Raw genomic sequence first — 27,877 nt, forward strand, 5'->3', positions numbered from 1 at the left:
GAGAGAGAGAGAGAGAGAAAGGGAGAGAGAGAGAGAGAGAGAGAGAGAGAGAGAGAAAGGGAGAGAGAGAGAGAGAGAGAAAGGGAGAGAGAGAGAGAGAAAGGGAGAGGGAGAGAGAGAGAGAGAGGGAAAAAAAAGGTCTTAGTCTTTGAACTTGGAAAGTACTCTACAAAAAGAGTTTGGACTCTTGCCCAGTCTCCAGAAAATACATTAGCACTTTCCATCAGATTTTACACTTCTGACAGGAATTTGGGACTAAAGTTGTTTTTGTTATAACCTCCGAAAGGTTGCCTATAGAATTAAAGAGGCAACGTGCTACAATGAGATCTGTTTATAAGATCAGAGATTCAGAACTAGAAGAGACCTTAGAATTCATATAGATCAGTGATGGGCAAACTTTTTAAAGAGGGGGCCAAAGGAAAGGAAATGCTCATCTGTCATTCCGTTTCTAAAGCAACTCTTTCGAAGTTTCATTGTATTGTATCCTACTCATTGTATTCATCAGATTAGGAATAATGTCGTGTGTTTGGATAGAACATTTCAGGGGGCCACATCTGGCCCACCAGCGAAGTCTGCTCATTACCAATATAGATCAACCCCTCCATTTCACAGATGAGGAAATTGAGGCCCAGAAAAACTACATGATTTGCCCAAGATCACTCAGGTAGTAAACAACCAGGCTAGGAATCAAATTCAGATACTCACATTCTGAATTCAGCATTCTTTCCATTATCTTATGCTGCCTCTTGAAAAAGCAATCAGTTGGAATTCAGGAGACATGAATTTGAATGCAGAATTATGTACTTATTACTTGGGCTGGGAGGTGGCACAGAAGATAGGGTGTTGAACCTGAAGCCATGAAGACCTGAGTTCAAATCCTTCCTCAAGAAGTTTACTAGCTGTGTGATCCTGGACAAATCATTTAACCAACCTCTTCCAGCCTCAGTTTCCTCATATGTAAAGTAGAGATAAAGAAACTCACTTTCCAGCATTGTGAGGATAAAATTTAGATAATAAATACAAAGTGCTTTGCAGATTTTAAACCACTCTATAAGTGCTATCATCTATATAACTGTTATCATCATCATTTTCTTCCACTCTTTCTAATTAGTTATGTGAGCTTGGGTAAGTCATGCTACTTCCAAGTTTCCTTATCTGCAGAATGTGAGTTGGCTTCAGTAACCCCTGAGGTCTCTACCAGTCCCAAAGCTATTTTACTTACTTTGAAGAGTCCCTCACCTTGGTTTTAGTAAGGCTGAACTCATTGACTTCTGGAATTCCGGAACTCACTCTTGACCGAACTCCTTGATTCTTCCCAGCCTTCTCTCATTCCTTGGAGGATTGAGCTTCCTACCACCTCCTCTTTGGTAAAGTGGGGGTCACTCACTGTCTTTGCCCTTAGATCTTATAGCATTATAGTCAGAAGCAACGAAGTGAGGGATGAAAGAGTATCATCTGGTTGGGTTCTAGTGTAAGAATGCTAGAGGCCAGAGGTATCTACCATGTTTATTTACACTCAAACCAGATTAAAATGCAATTGAGAAATATTTAACAAAATTTTAAAAAATACAAAAAGAACACAGCTGGCATTAAGATGTGGTTTTCTAAGTCAGTATAATGCCTAAGGGATCTTTATATTGACTCCTGTTTTCATTTGAATTTGACCCCAGTACTTTGCAGTTGCTTGCACATGTTAAGAGCTAGGATCATAGACTTAGAGACAGAAGGGAACAAAGGGTCCAGGAAGTCCATCTCCCTCATTTTACAGATGAGGAAACTGAGGCAAGCAGAGGTTAAGTGACTTTCCCAAGGTGCACAACTAGGAAGTGTCTGAGACAGGACATGAACTCAGACCTTCCTGACTTAAACTCAGTACTCTATCTACTGCACCAAGTAACTGCCCTAGGTACATAAGAAGTTTGTCAAATTTAATCAATGTCGAGAGGATGCTTTAATATTTCCAGTGGGCTCTAAATATATTATCTCACTTGATCTTCACAGTATTATTATGGGATAAATATTTTCAGTCTGGACCTAACATTTCAATGGAGTAAGATTCTCCCTACCTATGCTACTATATTGCCTATGAGATAAACACTACAGGTATTATTTTCCTCAATTTGCAAATGAGGAGACTGAATTTCAAAAAAGTTGAATGACTTACCTAGAGTCACACAGCTAAGAAATGTCTGAAATGAGTTCAGCCCTTGTCTGCTTTGTCATTGCTATCCTAGAATCATCAGGATCCTTGATTTGGAGTTGGAAGAGACCTTGGGGGTCGCCAAAACCAATCCACTCATTTTATAGATGAAATTTCTGAGACAAAGAGGTTATGTGACCAGTTCAGGATTATATAGCTATTAAATATTTGTGGTGGAATGTGAAACCAGGCCTTCATGGCCCCCCTGTTCCCAATATCCTTCAGCACACTTGACACTCTTGGGAGACCTTTCCTGGAGAAATGGCCAGCGTCAGGGTCATCTGGTTTGATATGATTGAGGGACCTCAGTAAATCTTTTTAGCCCAACCGTAAGGCCCTCTCCTCCCTCTCTTCTGATCCCTTGTCTATTTGAAGTTCAAGCCTGACTGCCTACAGACTCTCACTTCCCAGGTAAGACTCGAAAAGTTGCCCAAACTTCCGAAGTGAAACAAATGTGAAAGAATGTTCCTTCTCCCATTAAGCTGCCTCGGTGGGGGAGAAATTAAATACAGGAAATCGTTAAGGGAGCTGCGCAGGAGTCTTCACCATTCACGGCTGGTGCCACCGCAGCAAGCCACAGTGCGTTTGTTGTACTAATTTGTACTTGCATAGCAATTAGGGATAAATAACCTTTGAGTGCTAAGGATATATGTGTATGGGGAAGCAGCGATCGCCTGCTACCTGTGGTTTATGGATCCCTGGACCCCTCTGAAAATCTGAAGCTGCTAGTTTATGAGTATACTGTTTTTATTAGCATACATTATAGCAGTTTCGGGAGGCCATTCCTTTGGAACCATTCTATGTGGTGCTTAGGAGTGTAAAAGAAAGATGACATGTCCTGTTAGCAGCAGATAAATTTGGACAATTGGACACCCCCTCATCTATCAACAAGACACCCGCTCTTGTGGGGAGTAAAACCAACTGTGGCACTGAGGAACACAACAGCTACTGTTTCCTTGTGGTTTCAGAAAGGTGATATAATCACTAGGCAAGGTCCTCGGGGGAGTGAATAGGATGGTCTTTCTTTTTCGGAGTTTCGCGGTGGTGAACCTTTGGGGGTAGGTAGCAAACAGCGTGGCTCAGTGCACAGACTTCTGGACCTGGTTTCAAATCCTTCCTCTGATGCTCTTCAGCTTTGTGACCCCATGGGCAAGCCATGTGGCCTCTCTGATCTGTTTTCTCATCATTAGAATGAGGATAAGCATCATCACCTGCCATGAATGCTTAAAAGAGTTGTAGTTGCTTTCGTTTTTTTTGTTTGGTTTGGTTTGGACTTCATGATAGGTCACTCCCTACCCATGTAGGCTGGCACTTCTGGGTACTAATAGCTTTAAGCTTTGCCTAGGTGCTGAGAAAGGAAGTGATTTGCCCAGGGTCACACAACCAGTGTGTCAGAAACAATCCCTGCGCTGAGATCTTCCTTGATCTGAAGCAGTCTCTCACCACTGTACCATGTTGTTATGAGGTTTCAATGCTTTAATGCTTGTAAATTGTTTTGCACTTATATAGCAATATCACACATATTTAAGTCATCATTATTATTATTCCTATGTATGCCAATTAGTTCAAAGTAATATGGCCATATTTATGCTTTAGGAATCTCTTTGGCAGTTGGGTTAAATAGAAAAGAAAGTGGATTGTTGAGATGATGGCAGAGAAAAGGATTTGAGTATCTGGACTCTGTTTTAAAGTACACAGTAGGTTCTTAATCAATGCTTACCAAATTATATTGAACTGAGCACTTAGCACAGTGCCTGGCGCATAGAAGGAACTTAATTAATGTTTATTGACTGGCTGAGTGATTTTACATGAGTTTGTTGCAATTGGTACAATGCTGCCTGCAGAGAATAACATTTGGAGATCCTCTCCATTAATAGGAAATCCTTTTTTTCTGTCTTGACTTTATGCAGAACATCTTCTGTGACACGGATGAATGCCTCAGGTGAACATATATCTCACTGTTTAACACCTTGCTTGATATCAATACCCAGTGGATCACTGAGCAAAGTTATCGTGGCAGTCCTGTCTGTCATAGAGTCTCATATGATTTTGATGTACGCGTGGGAGTCATCTTGTCTAAAGAGATCCTTTAAGGATGCATTTTGCTCTATTGAGTTAAATGTTTAGAAACATATACATATTCAACAGACACAGCAGGATTGTATATGCTTTACACAGATCATTCATTTGTGGGTCTGTAAAGATGTGGGCTTCTAAAGGAAATCATCATCTGCAAAAGTCTGCTCCCATTTCATGTTTTCATCAAGGGTGTATTCCATGGGTGCAGAGACCATTCTCATAAAAAATTCTGCTTGAGATGAAAAAGAAGGTTTTGCTTTGGGTAAGAAGTGGGGGACAGCAGACAGGGTAAAAGCACTATTGGGTATCTTTTCCTATGTGTGTGTGTGTGTGCACGCATGTGTGTGTATGCATGCATGTGTACACTTTTCCTTTCCTTGAGACATCTTGAAAATCATCCTGAGTGCCTCCAGCATGGATTTCTTGTCTACAAATTGGACCTGGTCCAGATGATGCTCTTCTTAACTATTTTCTTTCCTTTCCAACTTTATTTCCTAAAGTGACACTTCTTCAGCATTTGGTACTGAGGAAGAGAAGCCCTAATGTGTTTTTTCCACTACCATTGCTGATGAGAATTGATCATTGATGATGGGAAAATGCCAGGAGATCTGTGCTAGTTCATGCCTGTTTTGCACCTTCCAATATTGTGAACAAATGCTCACAGGTTGAACTTTTCTTAGCTACATCACTACTATCCTCTACTGTTTATTTTTATTCAATTTTTTCATTATTTTTTTCCAGATTATACACTGGTAAAATTTTCAATAATTGCTTTCTGACATTTTGTGATCCATGCCCTCTCCTTCCCTCCCATCCTTCCTCCCTTCCCAAACCAGCAGGTAATATGATATATATGGTACATGTGTTATATTATACAGTACATATTTCCATATTCATCATGTTGTGAAAGAAGACACGTATCGCTTACACTGGAGAAAAATTCATGGGGGAAATAAGGTGAAGAATAACCTACTTCAATCCACATTCAGATTCCATCTGTTCCTTCTACAGCAGTACAGCCTTTTTCGACATGAGTTCCTTGGTGGTGACTTGGATCCTTGCATTGCTGATAATAAATAATTGATTCACATTGATCATCGTACATCATTGCTATTACTTTCTCTTGGTTCTGCTCACTTACCTTTGCATCACTTCATATGTCTTTCCATTTGTTTTTGTGATCAACTTGTTCATCATTTGTTATGGGACAAGAATAATCCATTACAATAATATACCACAACTTGTTCTGCCATTCCCTAACTGATGAACATCCCTTCACTTTCCAGTTCTTTGCCACCACAAAAAGGGCTATTATCAATAGTTTTTGTACAAGTAGGTCCTTTCCCCCCTATCTTTGATCTCTTTGGGATACAGATGTAGAAGTGGTATTACTGGGTCAAAGGGCATGCATAGTTTTATGATCCTTTGAGCATGGTTTCAAATTGCTCTCCAGGATGGTTGTATCAGTTCACAGCTCCATTACCAGTGTCTTAGTCCCAATTTTTCCACATTCTCTCCAATATTTATCACTTTCCTTTTATGTTATACTAGCCAGTCTGATAGGTGCAAGGTGGTATCTCAGAGTTGCTTAATTTGCATTTCTCTAATTAATAGTGATTTGGAATCCTCCACTGCTTTTTGTGTTTTGTGAACTAATACTACTTATAGCCCCTATCCTTTTCTTGTTGGGCAAAATGAAAGTGATGCAAATAAACTTATACCAAGAGGTAATGTTGTCTCTGACTGCCCTGTCTCTCCTTTTGGCAGAGAGATTAAGTGTTTATTTAGGCAGTTTCTGGGCTTCATGGCTCTCTTCTTTGTGGCCATTCTTTTGCATTTGTTGGATTTTTCTGGAAGCTGTGACTTTTTATTTTTATTTTTTTGTAAATGGAGATATTCTTCATGTCAGAAGGATTCTGCTTTCCCTAGGATAATGGATTTTATTTTGTTATAAGTCAAGTCACATAAGTTAGAATGAAGGCTAGAGGTTCTTGGTTGACAGACACACACATTCTTGGGCACATAACAATGAAGGAAAACAGCTGAGCTGAGACTAGGGGTGTGCAAGGTTAATTGAAATAAACTGTTGCTCCTGGGCCTCCGCTGTGGCTTTCCAGGGTCAAGAATAACATAGAGGCAACGTGGATTTATTATAATGCATTATTGGCCTCCGAAGCTCCAGCTAGCATCTACAGAGAGCAGGCTTACAACATAAAGCCTTGATACAATTTTTCACTCTCCCAGAAATTCAGGACTTCTCATTTACCAACATTCATTTTTCTATTCTCCCATCACCATGATGCTTACAGACTTCATCTAATCTCCCCTCCAAGTGTCACTCAAAGGCTGCAAATATCCTGCCTCTGTTTGTGTTTATTTACTTATAATATCATTGAGCTACATTACTATAATTCTGTATACATTTAGTTTAAGTTTCAGGGAATTTCCTCCTCTGTATTGGCTTACGATGTTTGCTTTTCTGCTGCCTTAGTTTACCAGATTATCTTGAGGCCCCACTAACTACTTTACGTTCCTATGACCTTCTTGTGCCTCCTGTTTAATCTTACAATGTTATTCCCCTCCCTCCTAGCATCTTCTATATTACTCTAGGTCAGGGTTTCTTAATGTGGATCTAGGGATTCATGGATAGATTCTAGGGGATCTGTGAACTTGGATGGAATAGGGGAAAATGTCACATCTTTATTTTCACTAATCTCTAATTAAAATTTAACACTTTTTTAATTATTTAAAACATTATTCTAAGAAAGGATCCATAAGTTTCACCAGGCTTCCAAAGATATCTAAGACCCAAAATAAGGTTAAGATCCTCTGTGTAAGGTAGTGATTCCTAAAGTGGGCGCCACCGCCCCCTGGTGGGCGCTACAGCGATCCAGCAGAGTGGGATGGCCACAGGTGTATTTGGAGGTGGTGAATAACTGTAAGGGGGCAATGATAGTATATGACAGGGGGCACTAAGTAATATTTTTTCTGGGAAGGGGGCAGTAGGCCAAAAATGTTTGGGAACCACTGGTATAAGGTAATATAGGGAATATGGACTAAATCTGGGATTTCAGTGATCCTGGGAATTCCTACATGAGGGGCCTCTACCATCTACTGCCCATAAGTCCCTTCTCTGAAACTTATAGTCTTAAAGAATTCTCTATGGCACTGAGAGGTCAAATGATTTGTTGGAACATATAAGCCATATATGTCAGAGATGGGCTTTGAACTTTTCTTCTGTAGTCTTTGCCCAAGCAAAGAGAATGAACTAACTCTCTTTTTACCTCTGCTTCTTAGAATCTCCTGTTTTCCTGGAATATAGACTTTTATTTTTTGATAAGTCAGGACATATGGTTTATAGTGCAGGACAGAAGCCTTTGGTTGCCTACCATACTGCTAGTTGGGCATAAAACAAAGAAAGAAAGTGCTTCCTTCAAATTTCAGCTCATGGGGCACCTTCTACAGGAGGCCTTCCCTGATACCATCTCCTAACCCTTAGAGTTCTCTTCCTACCCAAATTATGATGTATTTGTACTTGTTTCCTTTTTGCTCTGCCCTGCCCTCCCTTTCCCCCGTAATGTAATATCTTTGAGGGCAGCAACTGTTTTATTTTTGTTTTTATTTTTGTCGTTGTATCCCAAGAAAATGAGATGGTGTCTTCTTTATATTAGATGCTTAGTAAATTCTTGATGAAATGGGTTGGATTGGATCTCCTTTTGGCTTCCCCTTGGCTAAAATAAGTTGCCACACTTGCCCAGAGGGCAGATACTATACCCATTTCTCAGAATATATTCTGAGTCAGGTATTTGTGGCTTCCTCAGCCAATACCAGTGTCTCTGGTATTTGTTTTCTAATCTTCTGCCTTTCTGGAAAGCAGATAATCCAGGATTCTCATGTCATTTTAGACTCTTAATAGATATGTGAACATAGGCAAGCCATTTTAACTTCTGAACCTCAGTTTTCCAATATCTAAAGTGGGAATAATAATACCTACTGATATGCCTACCTTGCAAGGTTGTTATTATGCTTGAAAATGATGTTGTTTGTAAAACACTTCGCAAATTTTAACAAGCTACAAAAATGCTAGTTATTATTAATGTCTCCTTCTTTAAGCAACCCATTTAGGCCTATAGAGATAGACTGGATCCTAGATTCAGAGAATGGCAATAACCTAAAGATTGTATAGCTCAAATTCTAATTTTACAAAGGAGGAAACTAAGTCTCAGAAAGGTATATGCATGCATATGACATGACTTACTCAGAACCTCAGTTTGCTCATCTGTAACTGGGGGTCCTATTTGTACTACATTACCTACGGGACCTGAGCCAGTGGTTGTGAGTTTCCAATGAGAGGGTCTCGGTGGTCGAGTGTTTTGTTTGTCAGGCCACAGCTGCATTGCCTTCAGCTGAGCGGGGAGGATGGGAAGGCTGGCAGAAAGCCTGAATCACACTGCCTCGGGCTGATTCTTGGCTGAGATAAATCATCATTAGTCTCATTCCCTTTTCTTCCCTACTAGGTATTCTACTGACCCTTCGCTGTGTGCTCTTACTCCATTGCCCCCAAACTCACATCATGTTTCCTCGCTTTCTCCCCCGGATCTAATATTTCATGGATTTCAGTTCAAATCAATTCAACAAACATTTATGTCAGTCACAGAAGAATTCGATGAGCCAACTCTCAGTGCTGAAACACAATAGGCCCTTTTATTTGATATGTTCCAGGGAAGACCATTAGCCAGAATGGCCCAAGCAAGCCAGAGGCAGGGAGTAACGGGGGAAGGGGTCTGAAACAGCCCAGTGAGAGCCCCATTAACCAGAACCTGGGCTGGCCCTTCCAAAAGAAGGCAAATCTCTTCACACCACAGCACAGACTAATACCATCAAACGTGCATTGGGAAGAAAAGATATGATGTCCAAGGAGAAATGGCTCAGCCACGACGGTCTTTAGGCTACAGAAGGTAGAAGGAATCTACCCTGGGTCTATGCTTCCTGGGCAGCTCTTTTATCAAAGTAGGTGTCAAAACAATTTCAGGGTCAGAGATGCTAGCCCGGGTGTTTTAATTGGAGGGTGGGGTGGGTCAGAGGTATTCTTCTTGGAAAAATCTAATTCATTTCCAAACCTGGAGTTCCAGAAAATGAGGCACTAATCCATTAGGAAGTCTGGCTTGGAATATTTAAAGGATCATTTCCAGATATGAAGTGAAAAAGGCTCTTTGAGGGCAGAGGTAAGAAGAGATAGAAAGAGATGCCAGGCAGGAAGACAGGGCACGAGGAGTGAATAGTTTATTGAATACATAAAAATTAGACTAGAAAAAAAAACTTATGTTTTGGGGGACTATAATAATTTATTAAGCACCTACTATGTGCCAGGCATTGTGTTAGATACTAGAGATCCAAAGACAAAAGTGAAATAGGTTCTGTCTTTGTGGAATTTGTAAGGGGACAGTGTGTATCTAGATCAGAAAATTCAAAGTAACTTGAGGCAAAGGTATCTTCCCCCCAAGCCCCAACACTGCCCTCTTTCCAGTTTTCCTATTATTGTTAAGGGCACCATCATTCTCCCAGTCACTCAAACTCACCACCTCATATTTATCCCATGTTGCTAATTTCTGGCAGATCATTTTTTGTTTCTGTCTTCTCCTGTATATCTTCTCTTCTCTACTCATACAGCCACCACCCCAACCTAGGCTCTTATCACCTCTTTCCTGAACTATTACAATAGCCTTCTGATTGTCTCCCTGCTTCAATTCTCTCCCCTTTCCTATCTATCAGTTACCCACTTGCCAAAGGGGTAAAGTACAGATTTGCCCATGTTACTTTCCTTCGCAGATAAACTTCAGTGACTATTACCTATGGCATCAAATAATAAATATCATATCTGGTATTTAAAGTCCTTTGCAACCTGACCCCTTCATACCTTGACAATCTTGTTAGGCTTTACATCTTGTACCCTATGATACAATTACACTGGAGTATTCCTGTTTCCTGATTTCATGCTTTTGTATTGGCTGCCCCTTGTGCCTGAAATGTTCTCCATCCTCACCTCTGACTGTGAGATTACTTCATTTCCTTCAAGACTCAGCTCAAATCTCACCTTCTCCAGAAAGATGGGATGATTAGCTTGGAGAAGAGAAGATGTAGACAGACTGTGATAGTTGGTTTCAAGTATTTTAAGACCTCTGGCAAAGGGGAGACTCCTAATTTCTGTTTCTTGGTTTCCTTCTCCCTCCTCAATGCCTTTGTATATATAGTGAATTGTAATTGTTTGCATGTTGTCTCCTGTTAGATTATCTTGAGTCTTTGAGGGTAGAGAGTGGTTTTGCCATTTGTCAAATCTCTAGCACTTAGCATATAGTAATTATTTTATAAATGTTTGTTGACTGACCATTAAAAAGAGGGAATGGGGGAGAGAGAGAAAAAGAGGAAGAAAGGGGAGAGAAAACAACAAATTAGTAAAGATAAAAGATGGGGCACTTTAGCTGAGCCTTGAAGGCAGAAAAAGATTCTGAAAGTTATATCTATAGATGATTACCTGTGAAGTCAAGGACCCTCGAGGTCTTGGAGAAGAGAAGATGCAGGAAGGTTATGTGGCCTGGCTTTAAGAATTTGAAGACTTGTCACATGGAAGAAGGATTAAACTTGTTTTCTTTGACCCCAAAGAGAAGAACTAGGGAAAATAGCAGAGGTGAAAGTTGAAGAGAAGCAAATTCAGATTTGGCAAAAGGGAAAACTTTATTATTATCTTGCTGTCCAAAAGTGGAATGGACTACCTCAGGGGGCAATGCATCATCATCTCACTGGAGAGGCTGGTTGGATATCTCTCTAAGGTTTATATATAGAGTTTGAGCACCTTCTTCATTTACAACTACAACTTTCAGGTGTAACTAATTATTCCAAATTTCAGTTATTTTAGAAGTCAGAACCCTCTTCAAACTGTAGCTCATAAGTCACTCCCCACTGGTGTTTATTAACTTTTTATAGTAAGTTCATACCAATCATAGCAAAAAAAACCAAAAAAACAAACAAAAACCTTTTTATTAAACAACAATGTAACAGCAATAATAATAGATGACAGATGTTCCATAAATATTTTGCCCCTTCTCCCATAAATACATACATGTATACATGTTCAAGGAATACTGGCACCTCTGGTGGGAGGGCTTGCTGAGCCCTTTTCAGAGCTGTTCATCTTCCTTTGGCGTTTACTTGGTACCCAACCAACTCTCACCTGTGGTTCCAAGAAGCTGTAGCATATCCAGTGACTGAACCCAGGGAAACCATCTCAGGAGATGTGCTAAACCAACTGAGGGTACCCAACAGACAGCAGATCTGTTGCTGAGTTAGGGAGATGTCTCTCCTAAGCATGTGAAGACTTCCCCTGGTGGAATGGGATGCTGCAAACCCTTTATTCTTTTTTTTTTAACCCTTAACTTCTGTGTATTGGCTCCTAGGTGGAAGAGTGGTAAGGGTGGGCAATGGGTGTCAAGTGACTTGCCCAGGGTCACACAGCTGGGAAGTGTCTGAGGCCGGCTTTGAACCCAGGACCTCTCGTCTCTAGGCCTGACTCTCAATCCACTGAGCCACCCAGCTGCCCCGCAAACCCTTTATTCTAATGGCCATGAAAGCAGCTGAAGCAGGCTCTGTGGAGCACTTAGAGCTTGGTCAGATAGCAAAGACATCAAGGTTATCCACTGCTTCCCAGGCCATTGCCAGTTGACCTGACTTTTGTCTTGCCACTGGACTTTGATGACTGGAAGAAAAAGTGAGACTGATGACTTCATGCAACTCTTACCTCACTTCAATTCAATTCATGTACAATTAAAGACATTTTCCTGTGCTGTTTTTGGTCCTCTTCAGAAAAGAAGGATAAACAGTAATAACACAACAGGAAAGTGTACTTTGCATCACATATGGCATCAAATATGGTGGGGGCACCCAACCATAGAGAACACACGTGACCAAGGAATACATGGAGAAGCAGCACCCAACCTGTCCTCCTTCGTGCCTATCATTATGGAAAGGAGATTCTTGTTCATGTACAGCCTGCATTAGATCCTTCTCACGTTCCTTTCAACCTTAAGATTCCATGATTCTTTGATATGTCAGTTCTGACTCTGACCATTAGACTGGCTTATGAGTTGCTAGATTGTACCTTGGACATGAGCATTGTACTTCTACATACACAGGTCCCCGCCATACCACTGAGGTGATATATAGAACAATCTCTAACCTTTTAAAGGCTTTTTAAGTAAAAGTATCTCCTAGGCTTATTATATTACTGTTATTCCTACTCCCATTGCCATCACTCTATTACCACTACTAAGGCTATTAATACTTCTCCCCTGGGTTGTGCCAACTATAAGGTTAATACTTCTAATAATTACTCACATCATAGTGGTTTCAAGTGGTTGAAACACCTTATAGAATACATTATCTCATTTGATCCTCATAACAACCCCATGAGATAGCTGCTTCTGTTTTTTTTAAACCAGATCTAGAATTTTATCAGTATATGGGGACTCTGGGAGAGTAGCTACCTTTATCAGAGCAAATTGCTATACTTGCTCTGTGGTGTGTATAGAGAGTAGCCTGGGGAATTGAGAGAATAAATAACTTATCTAGAATCACATAGCCAATATTTGGCCAGTGTGGGATTTGAACCCAAGAACTCAAGTCTTTTTGACTCCTGGGTCAGCTTTCTGTGATCAATGTTGCTATAATAATCAATCATTTTCTGTAATTTATATATTTTATATGTATATACATATTTATATATGTAATTTATAATAATCAATCAATTTCTGTAATCAATGATGCTATAGCATCTCTATGTTGCTGATAATGAAAGTGAAGCTTAGAGAGAGGTGGTAACCTGCCCAGGGTCACATAGCTAGTAAGTGTCTAAGGTTATATTTGATTCCAAATTTCCTTTTGAGTCCAAATCTACCACTTTATCTACTATACGACAGTCTCTCAAGAATATCACGTTTCAGGGGGCAGCTGGGTAGCTCAGTGGATTGAGAGCCAGGCCTAGAGATTGGAGGTCCTAAGTTCAAATCTGGCCTCAGACACTTCCCAGCTGTGTGACCCTGGGCAAGTCACTTGACCCCCATTGCCCACCCTTACCACTCTTCCACCAAGGAGCCAATACACAGAAGTTAAGGGTTTAAAAAACAAACAAACAAAAAAAAAGAATATCACATTTCCTTAAGACCTGCCCTTATCCTATTATAGCTCTCCATAAGTATATTTATGTGCCTATCAATACCTCTCTCCATTTCTAGATGTGGCATCTACAGATCTGTATGTACACATATGTGTGTATATGCATATACATATTTCAGCATACACAAATGATTTCTAATTGGAATTCAGGTAGAAGACAATGCTAGGGAACCTTCTTCTAACATCCATTGTCTGCCCTCCCAGCACCTTCCCATTTACTTGCTCTCTAAACTCCTAAATTCCCTTTCTTTGATCCTAAGCAGACATAGCTTGAGCTCATTAGTCACTTTTTATGTGTATGTCTTCATTTCCTTCTTCCTGACCAGAATCTGAGGTCTTTGGAGGGCAAGAAACTGTGACTGAGACTTTTTAGTATGTTCCTGCTGGGCACACAGTAGGTATGAATCAGTTGGAAATTACCTGAGAGACTACATCTGAGCCATTTATGAGTTAGAAACTGCTCTCAAAATGCCCAGTGAGTGGATGAATATCCAGCTTCTCTGCTTGAAGGCTTCCAATTTTGGAGTACCTTATACGTTGTAAGTGTAATATTGTTGATTGATGGATGGTTGGAGAGTCCACTACTTCCCAAGGCAGTCCATTCCACCTGTGAACAGTTTTAATTGTTTGGGAGGTTTTTTTCTTAAGTCAAGGAGAAATCAGCCTCTCTGTCAATTCCACTCACTGCTTGGCCCACTGGGTGCCAAGAAGGACTAATTTAACCCTTCTCAGAAGTCAACAAAGGAGACAGAGAAGGAATTGTTAAGTGGGAGAAGAATCAGGAAAGCTTAATATCTCTGAAGCAAAAGAGGAAAAGAGTATACAGAAGAATAGTGTACAGTGGTCAGTAATGTTGGATGCACACAAAGGTCAAACAAGATGAGGATTGAATAAGAGGTTACTGAATTGGATGCCACTAATGATCCTGAAGAGAGCAATTTGAGTAAAGTGATAAGGGCAGAGGACAGACAATATTGAGGAAATGGAGGTATCTGGTTTACATAATTTTTCAAAAAGTTTCTCAATGGTAGGAGAGAAATGGGATAGTCACCAGATAAAAGAAGGCTCTTTCTAGAATTGGAAAGACTTATACATATTTGTAGGTAGATAGGAAGAAGTTTTGAAATGGAGAGACTGAAGATATCTAAAGAGAAAACAGGGGAATATGAGATATGTGGTAGGACAGCCATGGGGATTGGCATTAGTGCAGTTATAAAGATATAAGCTCTAGTGCCATTTGAGTTGAGTGAAAGAGACACAGAGAATTTTAAGGAATGGAAGAAGGAAATTGATGGAGCTCATGAAAAATGTATTCAGTCTTCTTAGTGAAATAAGAGATTAAGCCATCCACTTCTATAAATGTATGTGGAGGAAGAAGGAATATGGTTAGGCACTTGAGAGAAAAGAAAATAGCTTCAATAAGAGTCTCTATATGTCCAAAGTATCCTTGCTAAAAATCCACAGTAAGGAGGCAGCTAGATGCCTCAGGGTCTAAAGAACCATGCCTGGAAATGGGAGGTCCTGAGTTTAAATCTGGCTTTAGTCACTTAGCTGTGTGACCCTGGGCAAGTCACTTAACCCCCATTGCCTAGGCTTTTCCACTCTTCTGATTTAGGAATACATAATATTTATTCTAAGACAGAGGTAAGGGTTTGGGTTTTTTTGAGCCAAGGTAAACATTATTTTCCTAATTTTTCATCTGGGGACACTGAGGCACAGACAAAGCTTGAATGACAATGTCACACAAGATTGTAATAGTGGTTTATACTTATACTGTGCTCTAAAGTTCCCAAAATGACTTTAATTTGGTGATCTTATTTGGATATGAGAGAAAGAGAAAAGAAAAAGTCACAATCTCCTTGTGTATAGGTAGGTAGACTAACTGATTTGACTGAGTAACCAGAGTCATCTAGCTGGAAGGGACCTCAGAATCCTTCTTATCCAATATTTCTTATAAGGATGTTAAATGACCTGACCAAAATCACACAGCTAGTATGTACCAGAGGTGGGATTTGAAATCCAGATCTCCCCTGAATCAAATTCAATGATGGGTATGTTGGAGACAGCTTTAACCAGCTTTTCAATCAATTTTTCAACTTTCAATGTGAGCATTTACACCTCAGAAACTGACAATCTCTACAAGTCAGGGCTCAATTTATTTTTTATTGATTGTCTAGACTTAGGAAAGTGCTAATAATGTAGATTAAACTTAAAAGTATGTGTACATACAATTTTTCCTCAGAGAGCTTGGTTGTTAAACATTTACCAGGACACTCCAGTTTTGCTCTATAAACATTGCTTGAGCTTGGCAAGATTGTAGTAGAAGGCTTATTGAATGAGGTCCTACCAGGAAGGAGGACTGGTGACAACATCATCAACATCAACATCATCATCATTATCATCATTATCATTACTGGTATTTATATAGCCCTTTAAGATCTGCAATGTGCTTTACATTCATTATGTCATTTCAGCCTCATAACATCCACCCTGTGCTCAGCCTTCTTTCAAATATAATTGTTCAGTCATTCAATCATGTCCAATTCTTCAGGATCCCATGGACCATAGCAGACCAATATTGTCCATGGATTATCTTGTCTAGATACTGAAGGGGTTTACTATTTCCTTCACCAGATCATTTTACAGAAAGAAAATTGAAGCAAATAGGGTTAAGTGGCTTACTCAGAGTCACATAGCTTCTAGTAAGTATCTGAAGCTGGTTTGAACCCAAGTCTTCCTGACTCCTGGCCCAGTACTCTATTTTCTGTCACTTAGATGCCTCTTTCACTATAATACCCTGCCTCGAACAAGCATTAGAGCATAATCTGAACCCAGCCCCTCTGATTCCAAAATCAGTACTCTTTCTGCTTTCCACTTTCCAAGGTTCCATCTTTTATTGGTAACTCCCTTCAACACGATCAGTGCAAAGCCTTTAAGTCAGTGATTCCCATAGTGGGCGCCACCGCCCCCTGGTGGGTGCTGCAGCGATCCAGAATAGGGGTGATGGCCACAGGTGCATTTATCTTTCCTATTAATTGCTATTAAATTTTTTTAAAAAATTAATTTCCAGGGGGCTAAGTAATATTTTTTTCTGGAAAGGGGGTGGTAGGCCAAAAAAGTTTAAGTGATTTAAGCGCTCATTATAAGAGCCTGCTAGATTTCGTCACCTCCATGGGCATCATGGTCATGATTGTGACTATCGCCATTATCCTTTAAATCCCCCAAGTTTCTGCCTTAGTGATCTTCTTCTACTTCTTTGATGATCTCATCTATTCCCATATTTTCAATTTTGTGGATGACTCTCAAACCTAAATCTTCAGTTCTACCCTCATTACATAGCTCCAACTGCCTATAAGATACTTTCTCCTGGAGCTGCCCTTCCATCAGTCTGCCATAGGAGTTAGGAGATTGTCAAAGGGATTATGTCAGAATACTGATTAAACAGTATCCTACTTGCTTAAAGAGATAACAACAAGATAGGTTGAACGTGTAAGAAGTCACTTTTTAAAATCTATTCTTATCTTTTCTTCTTTGCTTCAGTAATTTCTACTCATGCCTCCCTCCACGTTGACCCCTCCATCCCTCACCCCTGCCATAGAATCCTATCTTGGAACAGAGAAAAACTTTTAAACAAAACCAACTCACACAGTGACCGCATTTGCAAGTGTATACTGCATTCCATATCTATAGTCCCCTCCATCCATCTACTAACAAGAGAGAGATGTATTTCATTATTGATTTCCCCTGTTTAAAATTTAAATAGGACTGAGGTATAAGTAATAAGCAGAGTTATCCCATAGCCTCGTCAATCCATTTTCATTAGAAACAAACCAATATGGAATTACTGCACCATAAGAAATGATGAGTTAGTTAATTAAAAAAAAAACTTGGAAAGACCTACATGAAATTATGAAGAGCAAAACAAGTAGAACCAAGAGAACATTATATATATATATATATGTGCATATATATATATATGTAGCTACAGAATTAATATTTGAAGAATAACTTGTTAATGTCCACCTCCAGAAAAAAAGAACTGAAAAACAGAAACAAAAAACAATATGTATGTATGTATGTATGTATAATTTTGTCATCAGGTGATGCCTTCTATGGTGTGGAGAGGGAAGAAGGGGATGAGATATTTGGGGATTTTAATGTGCCAAAAAATAAGTTAATTAGTAAAAATAATTAATTATGAAACAAACTAATGAGTAATATAATCTCTTAAGAATCCAACTGAACAAACTTTTGTCAAGGATTTAGTAGTATACAGAGCCCTGTGGTATGCAATGTTAAACATTCCATCAAATGACCATAGGGGTGAAGTATAGGTATTAAGTCCCCACTTTTGTCATAGGAGGAAAATTAAGTCCCAGAGAGGGTGAAGGGAATTGCCCAAGGTCACAGAGTTATAGGAAACATTGAATTCAGGACTAGAACTCAAGTTCTTTAGAATCCAAGTCCAATGTTCTTTCTGCCATACCATGTGGCCTCAGATTCCAGGTCAAGCTAAAATTCTAGAATCTAAAATACTAGAGCTACCATAGTGAAAGTGGGGAACCAGGAGATTTCTTTGTGAGCTAAAAGGATTTTCTTACTTGGAAAATACAAGCCATGTCAGATTTTTTTTTGGTCTCTAGTAATCCATATCCTCCAATCTTACCATTGCACAGCATACTACCTGTGCTTTAATGAGCTCAATATTTAGTCAACATTGCCATGAAGCAGCCAAAAAGCAAACAAAATACAACCTAATATAATCACCTAAGGCTGCATTGAGAGGCACAATTTCCAAAATGGTGGTCCCTTTGATCTCCATTTTGGTTAGACTTCATGTGAAATATTATGCCCAAATGTGGGATCTATTCAGAGTAGAGTAACTAGGATTGGGAGAGGACTTGAAGTCATGGCATGTAAGAACAGAATTGATCTGACTGGGAATGTTGAACTTAGAGAAGATTTGACTTGTCCTGTTTGGTCCTCTAAGGTGAAGTTAAGAGTAGTAAGTACTAGATGGAAAGAAGCATATAATAATTTCAGGGAAAGAAAATTTCCTTAACAATTAAGAGTTATTGAAAGGGATATGGCCTCCCTCATTGGTGTTGGGTTCTTCCCTCACAAGAGGACCTCAGTTGAATCCTCAGTGGCAATTGTTGAGGATGATATTGAGTAGTTTCTAATATTGAGTAGTTTCTCCCTCAGGAATGGTCTGGTCTAACTGGCCTCTAGTGACATAGGTTGTCACTGAAGGTCCTTCACAACTGACTCAGAGCCTGGCACATATTGCTGTTCAGTAATTTCAGTCATGTCCAACTCTTCATGACCCCATTTGGGGTTTTCTTGGTAAAGATAATGGAGTGGTTTGCCATATCCTTATCTAGCTCATTTTACACATGAGAAAACTGAGGCAAACAGAGTGAAGTGATTTGCCCAAGGTCACAAAGTTAGCAAAGCGTACGAGGCCAGATTTTGACTCAGATCTTCTTGACTCTTGGCCCAGTGCTGTATCCACTGCACCACATAGCTGCCCCTGGCACATTAATACATTTGTATTGATTAATTCCAATCAATCTAGATGTATTTCACCTGAAATCCCCCTCATGAACAAAGTAGATGACACAGTAGCTCTTTACCGCCTCATACTTTCATACTTGTTTGCACTGTTTCCTATGTTTCCTCCTTATCCCTGTTGGGTGAGATACCCTTCCCAGGGCTCACACACTACCTGCTCTAGCATACCCAGACTCACCTCCTCCCAACCCCCTGAAAGTGGCTTCTTCCTCATCTTCTAGCGTTTCATTGTTCCTATGCACTCACATATTTACAATTTCCATTATGTATATTGGTGCACGTAGCTTATAACCTTTATAAACTCCTTAAGACAGTGACTGTGAATTTGTTTATCTTTTTATTTCTTCTCCTCCCATCATTGTGAAGATTACTACACTGTACCCAGTAGGTGCTTAGTAAATGTTTGTGTAGTTAATGAATAATATTATGTCCCTTCTCATCTTTACTCCAGGAATCAACAATGTCAGGACACCTGGAAAAGCTGAGGTGACCCAGAGTGTAGGATCCTGAGGATGATCCTCCTGTCCCTGACCACTTCTGGAGTCATGTGCCCAGTTATACCCCTGTTCAGGAAGGATAGTGACAAACTGGGGTCTATAGAGAGTGATCAGTAGGAGAGGGAAAAAGAATCAGAAGTCTTGCCATGGTTCTTAAAGACAATTGTGTTGGTAAATATTTAATAATCGTCAGAGATTGGGGGATGAGTGTATATACAGAACACAATTTTAAGCTTAAATCTAGTTAGTAAAATTGTATCCATCACTTTATTAAATCTAAACAACCAACAAAGCAATAAATCCCCAATTTGTAGTATTTGCTGATTTCCAGCATGTAAATGCTTACTCCAGAAATTTAACAATTAGCTCTCAGAAGCCAATTCAAGCTGTTTCCAGCACACCTCTGTATTCTTAACTGTTTTTGCATTATGGACCCCCTTGGCTAGTCTTGTGTTTCTATGAACTCGTTCTCAGAATAATGTTTTTAAGAGCATAAAATAAAATACATAGAATTAAAAAGGAAACCAATTATATCAAAATACAATCAGCAACATATTCTAAATCAGTTCAAGGACCCCAGGTTAAGAACCCCTGTGAATCTCTGAAACTGCTCTCTAGTCATTTAATTATTTCCGAATCGACCTAACTATGCTGTCTCTAGCCCATTTTTCTCTACTTATGATATCATGAGAGGCATTGTCAAATGCTTTGCTAAATTCTACATAGTGCATCCATCCTTGGCATGCCCCAGATCAACCAGTCTAGCAAACATGTCAAAAAAGGAAATGAGCTTAGTCTGGCATGTCTTCTTCCTGTTGAGCCCATATTAACTCTTATTGGTCTCACTCTCTCTTTCTCAATGCTAATAAACAATCCTTTTAGTAACATGCTCTAAATTTTTGCCAAAAATTCAAGTTACAGTTGTTTAATCTCTCATTGGGAGACTTTGTTCTTTTGCTTCCATGGATACTGGGAGAACATATGCCCAGTATCGCTTCTTCCTTAGCGTTTTCCAGCAATGGAAGATAAATGAACCCCTCAGGGATGGACAACCAAGACTCAAAACCAGAGACCTTATTAGGTTCTACATTTGTTTGGGTGATGGTCAAGACTATTAATGCCTTGTTGAGACTTATCAAGGCTTGGCATCATCCCATAGGGTCCCTAGCAGTCCATCTGATATTGGTTACCTTCCACCTCTGCTCACTGGCCTCTCTCCTGACCATGTAATACCTCACTCCATTTTTGTTTTCTCTGCACAACACACCTCTTTAAGCCATGCTGAGAAGCTCCTCTCTTCAGATCGAATCCGTGAAATTGCATCTGCTGTATCCATCAGTAACTAGGCCATAAATAACCAGCCCTATAAAAATCCTATCTCCTGTAACTATCATTGTTGGAAATAACATTACAAACTCTACCACAGAATGATATAAAAAGATTAGAGTTCGTGGCATGGTGGTGGTGAGAGTTTCTAGATTTGAGAGGAAAGGGGACAAGAGGGTGGGGAGGGAAAGACTGTGTCAACATAATTTCTTTTTCTTGTATGGAATGACCTACTCATAAAAAGAAGAGAAAAAAAAAACAATAGCAACTAGTGATTACTTTGTAAAAACCAGGGTACCATTATCACCATTCTCTGCATCTTCTCCTCAGCACCACCAAACTTTATTTTTAAGCATGTGCTAGGATATAACTGGTTGGTAGATGGAGAACTACTGGACGTCATGATGCTCCCCTGCCCTCAGAGGCCCTCAATTCCATTTGACCAGTATTGACCGATATATGGTATTAGAGAAATAGAAGAAGAAAAAATCATGATCCTTACTCTCTTGAGAGGGAGTTTGCTCATTTTCCAAGCATTTTATTTCTTGATAATGCAGAGAGGAACATGGGAGCTCACAGGAACACTCTTGGTCACTAGTTCAATTAATCTACTTTGGAGAGACCATCAGCAGTAGCCACTGGCCCCATGGAACTTGACCAGATCCCACCAGACCTCTGATCTCTACCAGCTACCTAGACTCATAGACCCAAACCAGTGTCACACTCTTCCTTGGTTCTCTCCTGTCTTGGGAACCCAAGGACACACCACATCATCTCAGGATGACAGTCAGGATCCAAAAGGGTCTTGACAGGCAAGAGAGCATTGAGCTGAATCTAATAAGATGAAATTCAATAGGGATAAATGTAACTGCCTTGCACTTGAATACAAAAAAAAAAAAAAGCTTCAGTATAAGATGAGGAAAGCCTGGATAGACAGCAGTTGTTATGGAAAAGATAAAGGGATTTTAGTGGACTCCATAAGCTTTATATGAGTCAGTGTTGTGATATGGCAGCCAACCAAGGTGATATGATCTTGGGCTACAGTAAGAAAGGCCTGGGCTTCCATAGGTAAGTGATAGATATTTAATGTATTCTGCTTTCATCATTTACTCATTTACTTCATTGTTCTGAAGTATTATGTTTGGTTCTGGGGGCCACCGTTTGAGAAGGATATCAATAAAATGGAGTCTATCCAGAGGAGGGTAACCAGAAAATATGAGAATCATGAGGTTGAAGGAACTGGAGAAGAGAAGACTCAGGGGAACACGTGACAGCTGCCTTCAAGGTGATGGAGAGCTTTCATGTGGAAAAGTGACTAGACTTGTTCTGCTTGGCCCCAGAGGGCAGAACCAGAAGCATTGGTTGTAGTTATAAAGAAACCAACCGAGGCTTTATGTCAGGAAAAACTCTCTAACAATTAGCGCTCTCCAAAAGTGGACAGCTGCCTTAAGTGAGGGTGAGTTCCCCCTCCCCAGGTGCCTTTAAGCAGAGGCAAGATGACCACTTGTCAAAAATGTTATAAGGAGGATAAAAGCTCTCTGAGGGGAAGGACCATTTTGGGGACAACTGGGTGGCAAAGTGGATAGAGTGCCAGACCTGGAATCAGGAAGACCAGAGTTCAAATCTAGCTATAGATTGATATAGATAGATAGATAGATAGATAGATAGATAGATAGATATACACACATATATATGTATGTATATATGTGTATATGTATATATTAGCAGATACAAGCTGTGTGATCATGGATGAGTTATTTAACGTCTACTTGCCTCAGTTTCCTCATCTGTAAAATGGGGATAATAAAAGCACCAAACTCCAAGAGCTGTTATGAGGATTACATGAGATCCACTTATCATAGTGCCTGGCACATTATTAGTAGTAGTAGTTATTATTGTCTTTGTTGGCTTCTCTAGCACTTAGCACAATTATCTGGCACACTGGAAGGGCTTAATCAGTGCATGTTGAGTGACTAGGACTGACTGAGTTTCATGAAGGGTTTAGCTTAGACGACCATTGGAGTCCCCTCCAGCTATCACATTCTCCAATGACCTCTGAGCTAGGAACCTGAGAAAGGCACATACATCCCCAAAAAGGGCATTGGAGCAGTGCTCTTTGGGGGTACTGGGTTCTGTTTCAAAACCACGCAGCATCCCTTCTCTAATTATCTTCACCAGCAAGCAAAGCAGGGACAAATGGGGAGACTGCAATCAGCGGTGCTAGTGTCAGTGGAGTCCCGGGTACTGGTAAAAATAGCCCTAGGTTAACAGCTTCTCGCAGCAGAGTCAGCAGCTGAGCCCAATAAGGCCCCATCTGTAGCTCCTGCAAAACTCCCCTTAACCTGCTACACATCTGCAACTACGCCCCCATTCTTAGTGCCACGAAATCCTCCCTTCAACAGGGAAAAGACTGGGCTCTATTGATAATGAGTGGCCGAGCAGTGGATTCAGTGCCATCCAAGTCCTTGAAAGGTTGTTCACCTTCTGCTGGGAGCCCTTTGTCAGCTTCAGAGAATTAAAGCTACTGATTCCCTCCCCCAGGAGCTCACAGTCTAGTTGAGGAGAAATGACGTATAAACATGACACAGTTAAATAGTCCTGCAAGCCACTAAGAGATTCTGACTACAGCTAAGTGCTCCTGGGAGATCATCTAGAGAATGATCAGGCTAGACCAGGATAATAAGGGAAAGCCATGGAAGAGGTTCATATTGGAGCTGAGTCCTAAAGGATGGGGGTTTGAGTGGGCTGAAAGAAGAGGGCAGGGGAGGAGAGGTGGTTACACAGTCCTCTGGGATCAGACAGAAACATGCTAAAACCAAAAGAGCCTATAAATACTCTGTTAGTCAATAGAGTCTCCTTGCATGATAGCTAGGGGGATGTTTGAGATAGCAAATACAGGCAGGATGGACCCGGGAGAGTCATCCATTCTCTCGACTGGTCCATCTGGATGCCTTCCTGAAAAGTGAGATCTGGAGACAGTTTGAATGCCAGGAGAAAGGGGACAGCTTGGCTAGCTGCATAGGGTGGGATTGGTAAAAAGAGAAGGGGCAGGGCAGATGGCTAGAGGTCATTCTAATTTCTACCAAAGCACGGCTAAAAGGAAGGGAAACCTGAGCATGGAGGGGGCTACAAACAGTTCCAAAAGAGAGTAGACTAGAGAAACTGGAGAAGAGAATCTCAAGAGATGAATCTCTTCCAATATTTCAAAGGATACCATGCAAAAGACTTGTTCTGCTTGGTCCCAGAGGGCCTAGCAGGACCAATGTGGTATGATGGAGGGAGTGGGAGAGTTAAAGGGAGGCAGATTTCAAATATAAAACCAAAAAAAACCCTCTTTATTACAGTTATGCAGAAATGAGGCTGTGAATTCTACGGCTGTGAAAGTATTCAATGAGCGATGCTGGAGAGGAGATTCATGTATCTGGCAAGAGGACTGAATTAGATGCCCTTTGAGGTCCCTTCCAACTCTGCCATTCTTTGGCTGTTACACTCTGCTCAGCCCCAGATGGGAAGCAGGCTGTCTCACATGTCTGGAAGGTGCTCTTTCCTTGCCTTAGAATCCCTCAATTCTTTTAGGGCTCAGCTCACCAGCCACATCCTATAGGGAGACTTTCCAGGGCTCTGAGCATCTCAGTGCTTGCTCCCTCTTCAGATTACCTTGTATTTACTTCTCTCTTTTACTGATGTGTCTCCACAAGAGAACGGAGGTTTCTCTAGTGCAGAGACTTAGTCCTTTTTGTCTTTGTCTCTCAGAGAGTTAGCATGGGACCTGCACCTGTGGGAACTTGCCAAACTCTTGATGAATCGATGATTTGAATGGAATGGAATAAGGAGAAAATTTGAGCTATAGGATTCTTGAATGCCTCCAGTCATTTAAACCTGATTTACAAATGCCCCTTCCCCTTGGGCGGTAAGGATGGATGCCAGGTGCAGAGATGGGAGAGCCAGAAAGTATAGCCCAGCTAGAAGAAGGGCTGGCTGGCCCATTTATAAGACCGCCTTAACGTCTGCATTATCTTATTCACCCAGGACTGAGCTAAAGGCTAGTGGTCATCTGCTTTGTTAAGAAGGGGTCTATGTCAGCTCCCCTGTCCCAATCGCTTTGGGCTCCATTATTTTAAACTACCTGTGAAGGGGACATCTGCCCCTCCTGGCACATAACCTCCCGTGTCTAATTGCAGAGGCAAAAACACGGAGTCACTCCTCTCAGTGAGGAGCGCTCACCTTCTTGAGGGACGTTTGCAAATTAGCCCTGACTCTCACTGATTACACATGCTAAACTCAGTCTGATTAAAAATTAATCAGTGAACAGCCCTGGACAGAGGAGGCCCATCAATGCATGGTAACAGTCTGAATTATGCAAGTCAGTCATGCCGCCTGGCTACAGAATCTTCAAAAGTTATAGACATATGTGGATATAGGTGTCGGGCGAGAATAGGGCTACTCTGTGTGTGGGGCTCATCCCTGTGGAAAGGGTGACTATTTGTGGCATGTGCATGTGTGGGATATGTGGTGGCATATATGTGCTGTGGGGCACACGGGGGTATGTGGTAGGGGTGCTATATGGATGTAGAGGAGATGCCTGCCTGTTGCATTGTGGGGTTTAGTGTCCGTGTGTGGCATGGAGGAGGGGCTGTGATATTGTGGCTATGTTTTGTTTGGGGCTGTAGAGGAGGGGGAGAGAAAGGGCTGGGCTTTTCTAGCTGTTGGGTTTTTATTGTTTTGTTTTTTCCTTTTGATTAAGAAATCTATTAGGTTCAAGTGTATACAGAAAAGGACAGGATGTGGGAGGGAAGCAAAGAGGATTTTTTGTTACCACTTTCTTCCTCCCTGCCCATCTTCCTGTTTTTCTCTCCTTAAAAGATTTTTAACGTGGTCAAAATAATCTAGTCGCGTGACCCCAAAGTTCATACTGGCCACTGATGTCTGTGACATTGCAGCTCCCTTCACTAGAGCCCCCTCCCTCGCCAGGTCTAAGGTCCTTAGGACCTTGGCAATAATAAGGTGAGCTATCCAGGAAGGAAGGAAGGAAAGAGGGCTTCATCAAGGACTCAATAGGCAGTGCTCAGCCTGGGGTTGGTGCTGAATCAATTATCTAGCAATTTGTCTCCCCAGGAGTCCTTAAAGAGCTGCTTGCCTCCCGATTGCAAACACAAGGAGACCTGAGAGCAGACAATCACAGGGTGATGAGCTCCTGGGGGGAAGAGGGGAGCAGAATGTAGAGAGGGAAAGGGGGGTGGAGTGATCTCATTGACCTCTTGAGGTCCTTGTCTTTGTAAATCTGGGAACCTTCCCTAAAACCCTAGAGTGCATCGTGCCTCCCTTTGGGTCCTTTCCAAATGCAAATGAGGGGCCAAAGGGAATCTCCCCCCAAAAAGTTGGGGCTTTTAGGGATAGGGTAGGGAGAGGCATGGATCGGTAGAGAAACAGAGGTGTCTCTTGGGAAAAAAATAGAAAGGACCCAGGAGACAGGGAGAAACGAGGACTATGGATAAGACAGTTGAGAAAGGTAGTGCTACTATCTTTCCTCATTTCTGGGGATCTATGGGAATGAGGAAATGGCTAAATGTCTGTCTCGTGGCAGGGAGAAATTAGGCAGAGCCCTTCAGTTATGGCAGTAACCCAAAGGTAGGATGTACATACAGGTTGTAGGATATATGTTGGCATACATATTCATTCATTCATGTATTCACTTATTCATTCATCAAGCAAATCTTTAGTACCTCCTACAAATGATTCATCAGAACAGGGTATTCCATGCTCCAAGTCCTGACTTAGACTGATGAGAGCTGGCACCCATCACCTCCAGTGGAGTCAGTAAATCCACTGGTTTGCCATCTTGGCTCCATGGGAAATATCTGAATTTTCTTCCACATTGCCTATGGGGACTATTGTCAGTGAGACAGGAGGTGATCTAATGGGCTGCCTGATGGAAAAATGCTATAAAGACTATCTTGGTCCTATAGATAATAAATGTAGAACAAAGAGATACAGAGCCATAAAAAAGCAGGTACTAAGCCAGGAACCGTGGATGGTCTTTTTCATTACTCAAAATGTGTCACAGTGTTGTCATACCTATATCTGTAACTAATACCGTACCTGACACATAGTAGGTACTTAGTAAATATTTAATGATAGTAGTGTTGGATTTGGCATTGAGTACTTGGGTAAGAATCCCAGATCTGGCCCTTATGGTCTGTGTGATCTTGTTTAAGTCACTTCATTCTCTAGACTTCACTTGCCCCTTCTATAAAATAAAGGAATTGGATTAGATGACTTCTAAGTTCCCTTCTAACTCTAACACAATCCTCTTCTGATACAAAAGTGTCTCTGGTGCCCCAGATGCTCCAAGTGCTCCCAGGCTCCAGGACTGCCCCTTTTAGTTGCTCACTATATGTTTTCTGCCTTCAAAGGTGCAAACATACCTTGCAGCTTTCCTAGGCCCTTGGAGGCCTGAGACAATTGTCATTGCAGCTAGATGGTCTCTGGAGTCCTCTCCTGGAGACTTGTAGTATAGCAAGCAGCTCTGCTGTTTGGGGGGGTCAAAGAACAGAGATTTCCCCGGTAGTCCATGCCTCCAAGTGACCAGGCAAACACTCAGGTGAAGGAACACCTTCGGAGCATATATGAGGTGAATCCCAGTTGGAAGGAGAGCAAACCTAGAGAAAAGAGTCAACCTTGGGCATCTGGGACACCACAATCCAAGGGCTAGGTGGGAGGACTGAATGCTAAAGCAGGGATTTAGCACAGGAAAATTGTGCCAGATCAGTAGGCCAAATGCAGGGACTTCTGGCCCAGCAGCCAATTAAAAGGCTCTTCATCACTTCAAAGAGACTCTGAAGCAGAGAGGAAAAGAACTATCTTTCTATTACTCATTTCCAGAAACAGACTCAGCAAGCTTCCATAGATGGGTCAATACTGGGTAGAGCATATTACTTTATATATATATATATATATATATATATATATATATATA

The 27,877-nt window shown here is 41.0% G+C and overlaps 1 protein-coding gene across 1 annotated transcript in view; it reads left to right on the forward strand.

Annotated features, from left to right (window-relative positions):
* The window catches only part of CSMD2 (CUB and Sushi multiple domains 2), a 1,000,214-nt gene that overhangs the window by 354,462 nt on the left and 617,875 nt on the right, over positions 1-27,877 (forward strand). The window lies entirely within an intron of this gene.

Source organism: Gracilinanus agilis, chromosome 3 (genome assembly GCF_016433145.1).
Source record: "Gracilinanus agilis isolate LMUSP501 chromosome 3, AgileGrace, whole genome shotgun sequence".
NCBI lineage: Eukaryota > Metazoa > Chordata > Mammalia > Didelphimorphia > Didelphidae > Gracilinanus > Gracilinanus agilis.